The 15,283-nt window shown below is 38.9% G+C and overlaps 1 pseudogene; it reads right to left on the bottom strand.

The window, feature by feature from the left end:
* Positions 1-5,084: 5,084 nt before the first annotated feature.
* LOC108396258 (deuterosome assembly protein 1-like) lies at positions 5,085-10,771 on the bottom strand (annotated as a pseudogene).
* Between the last annotated feature and the right edge of the window lie 4,512 nt (positions 10,772-15,283).

Raw genomic sequence — 15,283 nt, forward strand, 5'->3', positions numbered from 1 at the left:
CTTAAAAAACCCTAAAGACTCCACTCCAAAATTACTAGAACTGATATCAGAATACAGCAAAGTTGCAGGATACAAAATTAACAAACAGAAATCTGTAGCTTTCCTATACACTAACAAAGAACCAATAGAAAGAGAAATCAGGAAAACAATTCCATTCACAATTGCATCAAAAAGAATAAAATACCTAGAAATAAACCCAACCAAAGAAGTGAAAGAACTATACCCTGAAATCTACAAGTCACTCTTAGGAGATATTAAAGGGGACACTAACAAACAGAAACTCATCCCATGCTCATGGCTAGGAAGAATTAATATAGTCCAAATGGCCATCCAGCCAAAAGCAATATACAGATTTGATGCAATCCCTATCAAATTACCAGCAACATTCTTCAATGAACGGGAACAAATATTTCAAACATTCATATGGAAACACCAAAGACCCTGAATAGCCAAAGCAATCCTGAGAAAGAAGAATAAGGTAGGGGGGATCTCACTCCCCATCTTCAAGCTCTACTACAAAGCCATAGTAATCAAGACAATTTGGTACTGGCTCAAGAACAGAGCCACAGACCAGTGGAACAGATTAGAGACTCCAGACATTAACCCAAACATATATGGTCAATTAATGTTTGATAAAGGAGCCATGGACATGCAATGGCGAAATGACAGTCTCTTCAACAGATGGTGCTGTCAAAACTGGACAGCTACATGTAGGAGAATGAAACTGGACCATTGTCTAACCCCATACACAAAAGTAAATTCAAAATGTCTTTTGTGATCTGAATCAAAAGATCTGAATGTAAGTCATGAAACTATAAAATTCTTAGAAAAAAACAAAACATAGGCAAAAGCCTTTTAGACATAAACATGAGTGACCTCTTCTTGAACATACCTCTCCAGGCAAGGAAAACAACAGCAAAAATGAACAAGTGGGACTATATTAAGCTGAAAAGCTTCTGTACAGCAAAAGACACCATCAATAGAACAAAAAGGAACCCTACAATATGGGAGAATATATTTGAAAATGACAGATCCGATAAAGGCTTGACGTCCACAATATATAAAGAGCTCACATGCCTCAACAAACAAAAAACAAATAACCCAATTAAAAAATGGTCAGAGGAACTGAACAGATATTTCTCCAGAAAAGAAATACAGATGGCCAACAGACACATGAAAAGATGCTCCACATCACTAATTATCAGAGAAATGCAAATTAAAACTACAATGAGGTATCACCTCACACCAGTAAGGATGGCTGCCATCCAAAAGACAAACAACAACAAATGTTGGCAAGGCTGTGGAGAAAGCAGAACCCTCCTACACTGCTGGTGGGAATGTAAATTAGTTCAACCATCATGGAAAGCAGTATGGAGGTTCATCAAAATGCTCAAAACAGACTTACCATTTGACTCAGGAATTCCACTCCTAGGAATTTACCCTAGGAATGCAGCAATCAAGTTTGAGAAAGACAGATGCACCCCCGTGTTTATCACAGCACTATTCACAATAGCCAAGAATTGGAAGCAACCTAAGTGTCCATCAGTAGATGAATGGATAAAGAAGATGTGGTACATATACACAATGGAATACTACTCAGCCATAAGAAGAGGACAAATCCTACCATTTGCAGCAACATGAATGGAGCTGTAGGGTATTATGCTCAGTGAAATAAGCCAAGCGGAGAAAGAGAAATACCAAATGATTTCACTCATCTGTGAAGTATAAGAACAAAGGAAAAACTGAAGAGAAGGCAAAACAGCAGCAGAATCACAGAATGAACTAACAGGTACCAAAGGGAAAGGGACTGGGGAGGATGGGTGGATAGGGAGCGATAAGAGGGGGGAGAAAAAGGGGGGTATTAAGATTAGCATGCAAGGGGGGAGGGAGAATGGGGAGGACTGTACAACACAGAGAAGACAAGTAGTGATTCTACAACATTTTGCTATGCTGATGGACAGTGACTATAAAGTGCTTTATAGGGGGGGCCTGGTATAGGGGAGAGCCTAGTAAACATAATATTCTTCATGTAAGTGTAGATTAATGATGAAAAAAAGGAATAAAGAAAAGGGGGACTACTCCCTGATAGGTTAAAACTAACTGTAAATCAACGATTAATGCATGCTTTAAATATCCTTAATTTTGATCACTTAAAGGGTGTCAGATGATCGGTTATGGAGGTACATTTTTCTGATAATATTCCTTTCTCTTAAAAAAAGAAAAAAAAAAAGCAGTTCCTGTTTGATGACCTCCAATGAGTTCTACACAATGGTATAAAGGGCATATCAACATGTGGGCAAAGTGTCTGTTTGTGTTTATACAGAGGATCAAAGCCTAATTTGTCTACCCTGAAAATGAACTAAGATATGATATAAAGAAGAACTTCCAACATCAGCACTCTCGGGAAGAGTCTTACCAAAAGATGATCATCAAAAAAACCTCAACAAAGATCCAGGCGATGCTGCTGTTGTAGCTGCATTCATCCCACCAGTTCCTGGACTTGCCGTTGGAATGAAGAAAGACATATATAAACTGGCCTGTGCATACAGTAAAACAACAAATTTGACTGGATCTATACTGTTGGAACTCAACCAAGAATTAGGAGAAGTGCAAATTGTAGCACTCCAAAATCCTACAACTACAGAATGTCTACTGTTAAAAGAACATATGGGATGTGAACAGTCCCCAGGAGTGGGTTGTTTTAATTTGTCTGATTTCTCTCAGACTGTTCAAGTTCAGTTGGACAGTATCCACCATATCATAGATAAGTTTTCACAAGTGCCTAGGGTGCCTAACTGGTTTTCTTGGTTTCACTGGAGATGGCTGGTAATTATAGGTCTGCTTTGGTTATGTAACTGTATTCCTATTATGTTAATGTGTGTACGGAATTTAATTAGTAGTTTAAAACCTATACGTGCTTAAGTTACTCTACAAGAAGATATGTCAAAGAAATAATCAATCTTCCCATGTTATCTTCCATCTGCTACTCCTATAAGCTTTTCTTCTTCCTTCCTAATTACAACCCTTAAATCAAATTTGTGCCTCATATCGAATTTACCAAGTATCATAATTCTTCCAAGTGGCAAAGATACCTCAAGACAAATACTGGGCATAAAAGCCACAGGGCATAAATCTGCAAAGAAGTAAAAAGCTAACCTTTTCAAACAATATTGCCTCTCTCTCACTTACCAACTTTACATTTCCCTGTATGGCCCCGGAAGATGACTGGTTAGCCAGAGACAGGTACGATTCCTCAAGGGAGGAACAACCTAAGACATGCAAAGTTGCAGGGGGGCCATCAGGTGAGAAATTGGGGATCAACAGAGGTGAGGCTTAGAACATCACCCCCCCTGTTTTGAGAGAAATCTGCATCCGTGGATGTTTTGTTGCCCTTGTCTAGCTTGGATTAACACTTAATCTACAGGCACACACCTGATCATCTACATTTGCTCTCTTATGTTTTCTACCTTTATCTTGCATCTACCTACCACTTCAGCATTTTATTAAAAAAAATAATAATAACAATAATAATAATAATAGAGAAATGTGGGATTCACATATAAGTCAAGTATAAAAAATCAAATGAATATTCATATTTGACCTGATTGTTTATAGTTTATAATGTGTGATCAAAACTGAAAGTTTTTGTGATGACTGCCCTTGTACTGTTCACCATGTAATAACTTATTCACTATGTAAGAATTTGTTCACCATGTAAGAACTTGTTCATTATGCTTCAGAAGATTGGAGACTGATGAGAATTAGGCTTGGGGTGGATTAATGATTGTACATTGAGCATTGAGTCCCTATACAGAATTTTATTGTTGTTAACAACCATTTGATCAATATGAGAGATGCTCTCTAAAAAAAAAAAAGTGATGCATCTGAAAGGGAAGAAACCTCAGTCATTGAATATGTTTCAAGGTCTAAGAAATACTGATTGCTTTTGTTCTCCTGTAAATATTTCCCTTTTATTTTACTTTTTGGTTGTATTTATAACTTGAGTTTCATTGTTTGCTGTCATGCTATTACTGTTCTATATAGATTTGGCATTTATGCTTTCAATCCATAGAATTTTACATTCCTTTATTGTATGAAAACAGGTCTTAAAAAGGAGAATGTAACAACAGTTACATTTATACCTCTTTTACCTCTTACAAAATATAAAGCATATTTATATTTTACCATGTTCATGTCCAAGAAGTACTTAGTACTAACAGGAAAGCATTCATCTTTGACACATATATGTCACTGTGTAAATAACACATTCCATGTCTTGTGCTAAAACAGAGACATTGTAAAGATGACTGCAGGAACAGTAAAGCTGTACCTTTCTTTTTACTAAAATAAATTTTAGGATGTTTATATAGCCAAAAAATACTTAGTGCTTTCTTTTGTAAAAATCCTTGAGTTTTCCTGAAAGTTTCTGTGATATGACTGCCCTTGCACTGTTCACCATGTAAGAGCTTATTCACTATGTAAGAACTTGTTCACCATGTAAGAACTTGTTATGCTTCAGAAGATTGGAGATTTTTGAGAATTAGGCTTGGGGTTGATTAATGATTGTGCATTGAGCCCCTATACAGAATTTTATTGTTGTTAACAATCATTTGATCAGTAAATATGAGAGATGCCCTCTAAAACAAAAAAACAAAACAAAACAAAACAAAATCCGTGAGTTTTCAAACCTTAGACAACTGAGCTGTACTTGATTTGCTTACTCTTGAAATACGGCTCTTCCCTTTCCCTCATGTTGTCTCGTTACAGAGGAAATGGGTTTTCAGTATACATGATTCAAGTGGGAAAAAAACCTGCATATTTAATTCCAAAATATTTCTTAGACTGGATAAAAAAGCCTCTTTTGTAGTCATGTTTATTTTATAGTAACTCTATATCCAAACAATTAATTATGTTAATGCAGAAACACAAACAGCTTTAATGAACAAAATACTATTTTCTAGCTGCCTTACAAAAATGACTTAGTCAAAAAAACAGAACAAAATTTCTCAGTTTCATTAATCAGCTTTTGGTAAATATTTCGCAAGAGCTTTTTTTCTTGGGGTAGGGGAAGCAAATAAAACAGTTTAAAAGGTCATACGTGTCTGTTTTTTTTTGAGCTTGGTGTATTTATTAAGAGTAAATTCTGTATGTCTTTGCAGTTCATCAATATGTGTATTCAGAAGTCTTCCAAATTCTTTTGCTCGCTTCTCTTCCTCTAGAAGGAACTGCTGTGCAGCCAAAGAAGCTGGGAAAGATGTATCTAGGGGAGACAGTGGGAATACTTCATCTTCACTATCCAAAGGACTGGTCATTTCTTTGGTTTGAAATGGCATAGGTGGCAACAGGGGTGTTGTGTTTTTGTTTGGCTCATGGTCTCAGCTGAGTCTATCTTCCTCTTTTTCCATTTTTATTTGGCTGTGGTAGGCTTACCGCCCTGTTTCTTCACAGGTATTTTGATTAGCCCATGCTGATTTTACTCTGGTCTGGAGTTCTGCAAGATTGTTTTGGAGCCTTTCATTCTCATATTCCAGTTTGTTAATAGACGCATGACTTGAATGTTCCCTGTTAGTGAAGCCCATACCCTTAATATCAGTAATTTCATTTGTCATTGTAAGATTGAAGACACCGGGGGGAGGGGTGAGCACGTCAGACACTGATGACGTGCCAAAGTCCCCAGCTGCTGCCCCTCCCAACCTGAAAAATGTGCCTTAGGATAGCCAATCCTCATGCCGCTATAAATCTAAGCTCTGCCTTCCCCTACCTTCTTTAAAAACTCGCTGCCTGTCTACTTTTGCGTGACTTCCCTGGTCTGTGATAACCAGACTGTGGAACCTCATCTGGGGGCATTAAATAAATTCCTGGCCCTTTGTTGCCTCTCGTTGCCTGCTTATTTCCGCTAGAATTTATCTTACATTTGGTGTGGAAACCCTGGGAAGGAATGTGAGCACGGGGCCCCAACCAGCCATGGTGGCCCCGCCCCCTCCTACCCGGACCCAGGACTTCAGCCTGCTCTCCACTGCATGGACTATTTTCTGGTGAGTCCCTCAGTTTTCCCCAGTCTGCTTCCCTTCCTAACTTCATTTCACCTGGTCTGTTAGAAATCATGCGTACGTCCAGGTCTGGGCATTCAGCCCTTCCATTGTAAGTATCTGGGATACCCACCCCTGGCCCTGCGGTGGGGGAGACATACCTCACCCAGGCTCCCAGGCCATCTCCCCCTCCCCTGACTTGGTGCACTTGGGACTCTGGGCGCTCCTCTCAGCAGGATTAGTTGGGAAGTGGCACAGACATGGGGAACCAGCCCTCAAAAGCGGAGGCTCAGACCCTGCTGCAGTGTCTCATTTCTAATTTGGCTACTGTATGTTTGTCCTGGGAAGTTTGCAAACAGAAGCTAGTCTTTCTTTGCTTTGAGGCCAGGCCTCAGTATCCCTTGGACAATCAATCTCGCTGGCCCCCTGAGGGAACTTTCAATTTTGGCCTCCTCAGAGACTTAACTAATTATTGCCGCTAGAATGGAGAGTAGAGTGAAATCCCATATGTGTAGGCTTTTTGGACTTTGCACTCCCGTCCAGACCTTTATGTTAAGTGTTCAATGACTCAGGTTCTCCTGGCCTGATCTCCAGTTAAGATTGTCAGCCTCTTACTCTGCCCAGTCCTTCCTTTTCTGATCTGCCAGAAAACCAGTCGCCCACCTCCCTCAACACGTGATCCCCACCCCCTCTCTCCACCACCATCTTTAAGTCCTTTGTCTTCACACGTGTCGCCGCCATCTTAAAGTCCTACATTCTCAGCCATTCCCTTGTCCTTTTCTCCTCTTCCAGTGGCTGCACCCCACCCCCTCCTTCCCCCTTCACTGCCCTCTTCCCACACTGGAACACACTCCTCCTGCCCTCTGGTTCCAGAAGCCACAGACAAGAAGCTGAGGAGAGGGAAGGCAATTGGATATCAGTGACTCAAGTCTTTACATCAGTTTGTCTATCTGTGTATAAGTTTTTGTGTAAAAAGTGTTGCTGACTGTACTTGTTGTGTCTCAATTTGTATGTTTGTGTGTCTAGGTGTGTAAATGAGAAATATTTTTCTACCTCCAGATGATATTAATAAAAATTGATTTAAAAACAAGTGCTTGTGAAAATTAGGCATTCTAAAACTTCCAGGAAATCTGATAAAAAAATGTTAAGCATTAATGCTAATTTGAATTTGGCTGAGGGAGGCATGTCCTTGTTATCAGCTGCCTAAGTTTACCTAATGTCATTTAAGTTGATGTTATCTGCTAAATCTTTTAAGAATAAATGCCTAAAAGCTTGGCTTTGTCTAATATTCAGTAAAGGTCTTGTACATAACCTAGCATAGTTAAAAATAAGTAAACTAAACAAGTGTAGCAGATAAATCCCAGTATCAATTACACAGCAAAATTAAAATTTTGTTTTCAGTTAAAAAAATAAAGTTTTCTTAACTGCTAATCTGCTCTTAATATTAAAAGATTGTAATGAGTTCTCTATTTTATCAAAGCAGTTTCTCAAGCTTAAAAGTCTCAATGAGTTGTCAGAATATTTAAGAAAATGAGATCTTAATATTAAAAGGACTAAAATCTTAAGTTTGCTAACAACTGTATAACCTTCTTTATTTGCCTTTAAGGTATGTTGTTGTTACTCTGGTTAAATAGATAAGTATTGCTTCATAGCAACCTATAATCCTATTTAAGCAAGTGCCTTAAAACTTTTAACAGCTTCCCAAAATCAAATTCAAAAAGTGCTTTTTACCTCTAGTTCACTCTAATATTTTCCAAAAGGCCCCTAGAACATGTCAGAAGAATTTCTTCTCATTGAGGAAAATATTTGGCTAATTTGGCTTATTTACCTGCTTAATTACCTAGAAAGCACTGTCACAGAGAATGATGCTAAACTTTGTTACTGAATGTTTTGTGTTACAGAAATATCCCAATTTCCTTATGACAACTGTCTTACAGTAAGCTGTCATCAGATCTTTAACCATTGTCATTTGTAAGTCTTTTGTCATCTATACTCACTGTTTTATTACTCCTAAACTAGTAAAAAACTAGATTTCAGCTGAACAAGTATTAGTTACATAAGATTAAGTAAACTAAAAAAATGATTTTATGACTTTTTGTTTCCAATGTTGTTGAAAAAGTGTTTTAAGCTTTTTCTCTTAAGCTAACAACAGTTTAGTAAATGACTGCCTTTATAAGCAGAATTGAAACTTGATCTTTCTCTCTACCTGATCCCTTCAGAATTTAAAAACTGTCAGTGACTATTTTTATATTTCATGGCAATATATTTATTTGCACAAGTTCAATAAGAATCTGCTTTCCTTGTAAGAGGACCAATTAAAAACACTAGTTATATTACCAAAGCTTTGACTGGAACGTCATTCCTGAGAAACGTGTGTAAACTCAAATATGAACAGACAGCTTTAAGGAACTAAGATTGACTTTACAAAGCCAACAAAGTCCCTTAGAAGAACTAGCCTGGTACCTTGCTTACAGAGTTCCCAGCAGCCTGACCAGGTGAGTAAAGAAGGTCACTTCCTGGCAGGTGCAGGAACCTCAAGAATGTCTTGGGAACCACAAGAGAAGAATTCACCCAAATCTACCCGTACTGCAGGCACAACCTGATGGCAAGTCTTACTCGGCTTTCTGGCCTCAAGAGGCCTTTAAAAGTTCAATCTGAAATTCCTTACAAAAAGTTCCAGCAAAGCACATTTAAAAGAGACTGTATAATCAATTGCTCTTCTTGCTGCACTTATGCAAATGATAAAGCCAAGTGTTAATTATTTTCTTAATCTAGCTATTTCTAATAAAAATAAGGGTGATTTTAGAGAAAAGTATTGTTTCAATAATACAGTCATATCTATACTAAATCCTAATACTAGTCATTGATATGTAAACTCAATCCAGAATTTTAATTTCCCCATAATACCTGGCTATAATGCTCAATTAAACTCTTCATATTTCTAGTTCTCATATTCAACCATGCGTTCTTAATCTCACCAAATATTTCCTTCCAGAATAAAAGCGCTAACTTTCTGAGGCCCTCTCAACTGACCAGTGATAGAAGCCTAGCTGTACCCTTTACTGCGCCCCTTCTCGGCATGTAGCAGCCAGAGCAGTCATCACCCCTTTTCCCTGGCAGCAGCTAGAGTCTCTATCTGTAGAAGAGAAAATAAGACAGAAACCATAAACTTAGATGGAGTGAAGTGGAAGCCTCTAAAGAAAGCAGGGTTAGATGTTTGCAGTCAGAGCAATGTAACGACATGCTACAAAACCGCCCCCCACCACCACAACACCCATTGTCAGCCAGAAGTAGCCAGTTCAAGTCGTTGCCCATTATGACCAAAAGGCTGAAATGTAAGGTTGAAGGCACTGGGGAGAGGGGTAAGAACGTCAGACACTGATGACGTGCCAAAGTCCCCGGCTCCTGCCCCCTCCCAACCTGAAAAAGGTGCCTTAGGCTAGCCAATCCTTCCAATGCTGTAAATATAAGCTCTGCCTTCCCCTACCTTCTTTAAAAACTAGCTGCTTGTCTACTTTCGTGTGACTTCCCCGGCCTGTGATAACCAGACCGTGGAACCTCGCCCTGGGGCATTCAAATAAATTACCTGGCCCTTTGTTGCCTCTCGTTGCCTGCTTATTTTGGCTAGAATTTATCTTACACTCATGTACTGTCCCGGGTCTAAATCTCCCATCATTCCTTTTAGATGTGTGTTTTCAGTTCTGACGGCTTTATACCTCATGTCTGAGACCTGCTGTTTTGCTAACATTTTTTCTTTTATTTCTAACTCCGTTTTTAACTGTCTTTCCAGAAGGGAGGCTTTCTTCATGATCGCTGCTATGGTGATATCTTTCTGATGAAGCTCCTCTGTTGGGTCGCAGATCTCCTGCCTCACTCATCTTTTTCCACTCAGAGCTGAGGTGCTCTTCCGCCTGATAGAGTTGGCTTCTTATCTTGCGCAGTTCTTTTTTTCATGATTTAGTTTACCTGGGGTCACTGAAAACACCTCTTTCTTTTTCCTTTCTGGTTCTTTCATAGGAGGTGAGTAAGAAGATCCAAGTCTTTATTTTCTTGAGCATCTTGGCACTCTCCTATTCTTAATAATTCTCTCTGCAGGGGCAGTCATTCCATTTCTGTGATTCTCAAGAGATCATCACGTGACTGCAACTCACTTTTCACCTCTGAAAGTCCTGCTTCCACGGCCTGGCACTGTCTTTGGTACATTTTTAGTTCCTGTAAGAGCTTCTGATTTTCATCTTGTAGCTTATTCCTGCTTAATGCTATCCCACTCACAGATGATTTTAATTTTTCAATAATGGTCTCATCTCTTTCATTTTCAAAACTGTGATCTGGTTCACAAACCAGCTTAGGAGTTTCAGAGCTGATGTTTTCTGTGCACTGTTTCTTACCATTTAGTTGGGTCTGGTAACTTTGTGCTTTTCCTCTAATTTCTGATTCAAGTTGCTCAGTTCAAAGGGTATTTCTTCAGGGTGCTGTAATTCTTTTCATCAAAATTTGTTTTGTTTCATTTAGTGTAATTTCAGTCTTTCAAAGCTATTCGTTGGTTTGGAAAATTGAGCTTTCCAAGTTTGTAGTTGTCCTTCATAATTCTGAGTCAAACTAGGAAAATTGAAGTTACATTTCTCCAGACTGAACAGCTTCTGTCTAAGTAATCCCACCACAATGTCAGTTAGTTCCATTAATTCCTGAAGCTTGGCCTCACAAGGAGAAACTCCTATTGTATTATGGGCTTTGTTCTCCATGTCAAGAATCTACTGCCTCTGGTTTATAATTCTTGAATTTCAATCGGAGCCGCGCCCTTGCCCGGCCAGCCACGCCCCTCGGAGGGCCACGCCCCTCCAGCCCCACGCCCAGAGGGTCCCCCTCCGCACACCCGCTCGCCACAAGGCCGCCAAGCTATTTTACTTTCACAGACCATTTAAATTAGATTTTCAACTGACTTCATTTTTTAAATTCCACCTAATTTGTGATTGGGATATCAGCCTTACTGAAAATACACACAGGAGGAAAGCAAAATCACATGGTTTCTCAATGATTTGGAGAAACAAGTTCTGAAGCGACATGAGGTCCTTACATGGAAAAGAAGTTCAAGCTGTAAATTTTTACTGACCTTTTATACTAGGTGCGGTCTGACGTGTGTCAAAATCTGTGTGTCACGATTAACTTGACCGTTAGCTCTTGAGGCTGATGTAATCTGGCAATTTACAGATAAGAGTAGATTCAGAGATTTAAGAGACATTCTCTGGTTGCTCTGCTAGTAATTTAGATACTAGAGTGATAGATTTAGATATTTACGTATTAATTTTGTCCAAATAAATATCCATCACTAGCCCTCAGAATTTTTGAGGTCAACTCTGAAATAAATTTTTCATGTGTACTAAAAATTAAAAGTCACATGAAATCTATTAAAATATGTTCACTACAGATGAAAAGGTAAAGAATGTATATGATTTCCCTTATGCCCACGTAAATTGGTTTTGTGTGTATGTGTAATTCTTATTCTCAGATTGATGCTGGGGTTCTTGTTTGCAGAACCAAAGAATGAGCTTCACAAACAGTCAAGGTAGGAGAGCAAGGTACAGGCTTTTATTTAGAGATAAAGTGAAAGGACAGAGCTCCTGGCTCACGCCAGGAGCTAACAAGAGAGTCCGTAGTGGTGCGTTGTCTAGTGGGTTTTATAGGTAGTTGAGGATTTTTCGACAACATGAAAAAACTGAGGGGTGGGGAGCTTGTTAAGTGGTCCCTGAATATTAAAAATTAACTTAACACAAGGAATTTCCTGCCTTGATTTCTCTCTGGGACACCGGAACCTTGGTCTGGGAGCACATCAAAAGGCTGCCTGCCCAGCCCCCAAGGTGGGCTGAGTTATTGTCTACTTGCTAAAGAATCTTGCCTCTTGAACTTCCTTGGGTGTTAAAATGCAATCTTTTATTTAAGATGGAATTCTTCCTGCCTTTTACCATGCCGTCTACAATTGGGTCTGCAGGCTAAGTTAGTTGCTCAGTTTGCAAAATCACCTTGTCAGATCTGAAGGAGGAAAGACAGCACATAGGCCTGGGCCTTTTCGCATGCTAAAGTGAATTTTACACATGGTTACAAATGATTAGCATAATAAAACAAGTGTTACTCTTCTTTATCTGGGAAACATTAACTGATTTCACTTTAGAATGATTCTAGAGCTCAATGTTTAACATAGAGTTTTAGTAGGGGGGTTTCCTTGCATGTAGTTACATTGCTCTGATGGCAAATATCCCACATTGCCCCTACAGAGGCCCTGACTACATCCATGGTCCCTGTCTCAGTGTCTCCTGTTTTCCCTTTCTTGCTGTCTTACCCATGACCTGCCTTGTTTCCTGCAACAATCCAAACCTAATGACAGGTGCAGAGCATGTATGCCTTGCCCACAGAGCCTCGAAGGAGCTCTGATTCCTGTCTTGTTTGCAATACAAAAGTGGCCCTGCCTGAATGGTCCTGATTTGAAATACATGCACAAATTATCTCCTGTGTAAATCAAGTTGTGTATCTACATATTCAGGATATATTCAGTTCATTTGTACATCATGGTGATGAATTGAAATTGTTACAATGGGTGGAATACTACACAGATGTTCCTCAAAAATATAAAAATAGAAGTACCACATGCTAGCAATACCACTTGGTATATATCCAAAGGAAATCAAATCATTATCCAAACTCCTATGATTATTGCAGTATTATTCACAATAGCTAAGATAGAGGAATAACCCAAATATCCACTGATAAATGAATATATATATGTGTGTGTGTGTGTGTGTGTGTGTGTGTATGTGTGAGGCTGGAGGAAGGAAATGCAAGGACATGCAAACAGAACAGAGATGCCATAGGGGGAGACCAGACCAGACCCCAAGGTCCGTGCCTTATATGGAAAGGGGACAGCCCTTCCTGAATTCCATCCTTCTCATGTGTCAACTAAGACCTGGATGTCAGCTTCCTCCCTCTTGGAAGGAAAAAAAGTTACTAGTTGTCTATTATGTCACCTTTAGCCAATCATACCTCTCCACACCCCCTAGGATAGCTCGCCCACTCCTCCCCCTCCTAATCCCTTATAAACCCCCACCTCCATGACCGGGTGTGACTTCCCTGGCCTGTAATACCCAGACCATAGAACATCACCCGGAAGTGACATTCAAATAAACTACCTGACCCTTTGTTGCCTCTCTTCGCCTGCTTATTTCGGCTAAAATTTATCTTACAATATGTATATTATAGCCTTCAAAAAGGAAATACTGCCATTTGCAACAACATGGATACCCTGGAGGGCATTAGCAGAGTGAAATAATCCAGGCTCAGGAAGACAAAACACTGCTTGATGACACTGATGTGGCATCAAAAGTATCAGAATCATAGAGGTAGGGAGTAGAATGGTGATTGTCAGTGGCTGAAGGGAGGGAGAAATGGGGAGATGTGAATGAAATATTGCATTACTATTATTCAAAAGAGTAAGCTCTCAAGATCAAACACACAGCAATGTGCCTGTAGTTACATATTGTTTTGTAAACTTGAAATTTGCTGGAAGGCATGTAACCAGTTGGTGGTGTGCTCATCAGACAAAAGAAAAAATACAGTTATGTGAGTTGATGGTTATGCTAATTAGCTTCATTTGTGTGATAGTTTTAATATGTACATATATGGAAACATTATCTGTGAACTTCAAATACATACAATTTTTATTTGTCCATTATATGCCAATAAACTAGTAAAATCAATCACTTCATGATTGTTTGAGATAACAAAGCCAGGATACTTCCAATGTGACAGGCAGAAGTCATCACTGAACAGTAGCTGTGACACTTAACATCTTCAGCAGCAGCTTTGCCTGCTACATAGTTATCATCAATTACCATCTACTCCCTGGATTTCTAAATGATAAAGTTCCCAGATTGTTTCTATGCATTATTTTATCTTCACAACACATCCTAGGTTGTTAATAAAGACACTATTTCCTTGAAAACTCCATGGTATGCATAGAATACTAAAAGTCAAGTGTAAAAAATTAAACACAGATTAATACAATCAGGGAAATTTGGAAAAAATTCTTGATAACCATGATACTGCCACTATTCCTGTGAAGGCCTGGATTATTTCCTGAAGGTGTCCTTTAAATTTAGAAAATAGATTTTTGCCCCCAAGACAGTTAATCTTGTCCATTACTGTTTAGCTTCTATGTTTTCATCCATTTTATACTTTTGAATTAATCTAGACAAGAAATGAATTAGGAAGAACTCTTTCATGTAAGATAAAATACTGTTTAAGCTTAAGTTACCCTAGGAAACTTTTAACCATTGTGCACTGATTGGGACAAAAAGAAAAAGAAAAAAGAAATCCCACAAACAGCCAAGTAAGAAATGCTATTCTCTGCAATTGATATTGAGGATTTGGACATATATGTGTTATTTTATTAATTAAATTTCACATGAGCCTATCCCAATAAGATTCAACACTGTCTCATACAAAGAACAGCATTCCACCTTCCCTTCCAGGGAGCATGTTTATGAAACAGCCCCCAAATCATTTTATTTTGTAAGAATTGCAGCCATTCACACCCAAACTGCACTTAAAATATAATTCTGGGCTTGACCAACTCTCACATAGATCATGACACTCGTTTCCTAAACTGATCTTAAATCTGGTAGGATTTCAACCCAGACTACAATTCACACTGCAGAAAGTATCAGCATCTATGCAAGCACCTCTCAGTCTGCCATGAAAACAGCCCTGCTGGTGGGGAAGTTTCTCTTACGTACACCCTGTAAAGCCTCTCCACTAAGACGCAATCCTCCCCATCTCCAGGGGATTCATCACAGTCCCGGAGCACAAGGCCCCTTACCTTCCTCAGTAAATACACTTATCTTTTAAATTCAATTGTATTTCTAAGAAAAGTTTTGGCTGAATTATGTATAAATAAATTATCTTCATTTTTGAAGAACCGTTTGCACCTATTTAAACATTTAGTATGTATTTTGTCACAGTATCTTTTTTTCAGTGACTGTATTTTCATGAATACAGTATGATTTAGTGTAGACCTTAGTCTTATCTACTATAAATATAGGTGAAAAAATTTTAGTAGTATAAATATTGTTAGGGTCCGGGCTTCCGAGGCTTCTCCAGAGAACAAACTACACAGGCATAGAGATGTAAATTCAAGCAAAGTCTTTATTCAGCCAGCTAGCTGGGGTCCAATGTCAGCCCTAGCGGTCTCAACAAGGACCCTGAGC

The sequence above is a fragment of the Manis javanica genome, chromosome 14 (assembly GCF_040802235.1).
Source record: "Manis javanica isolate MJ-LG chromosome 14, MJ_LKY, whole genome shotgun sequence".
Classification (NCBI taxonomy): domain Eukaryota; kingdom Metazoa; phylum Chordata; class Mammalia; order Pholidota; family Manidae; genus Manis; species Manis javanica.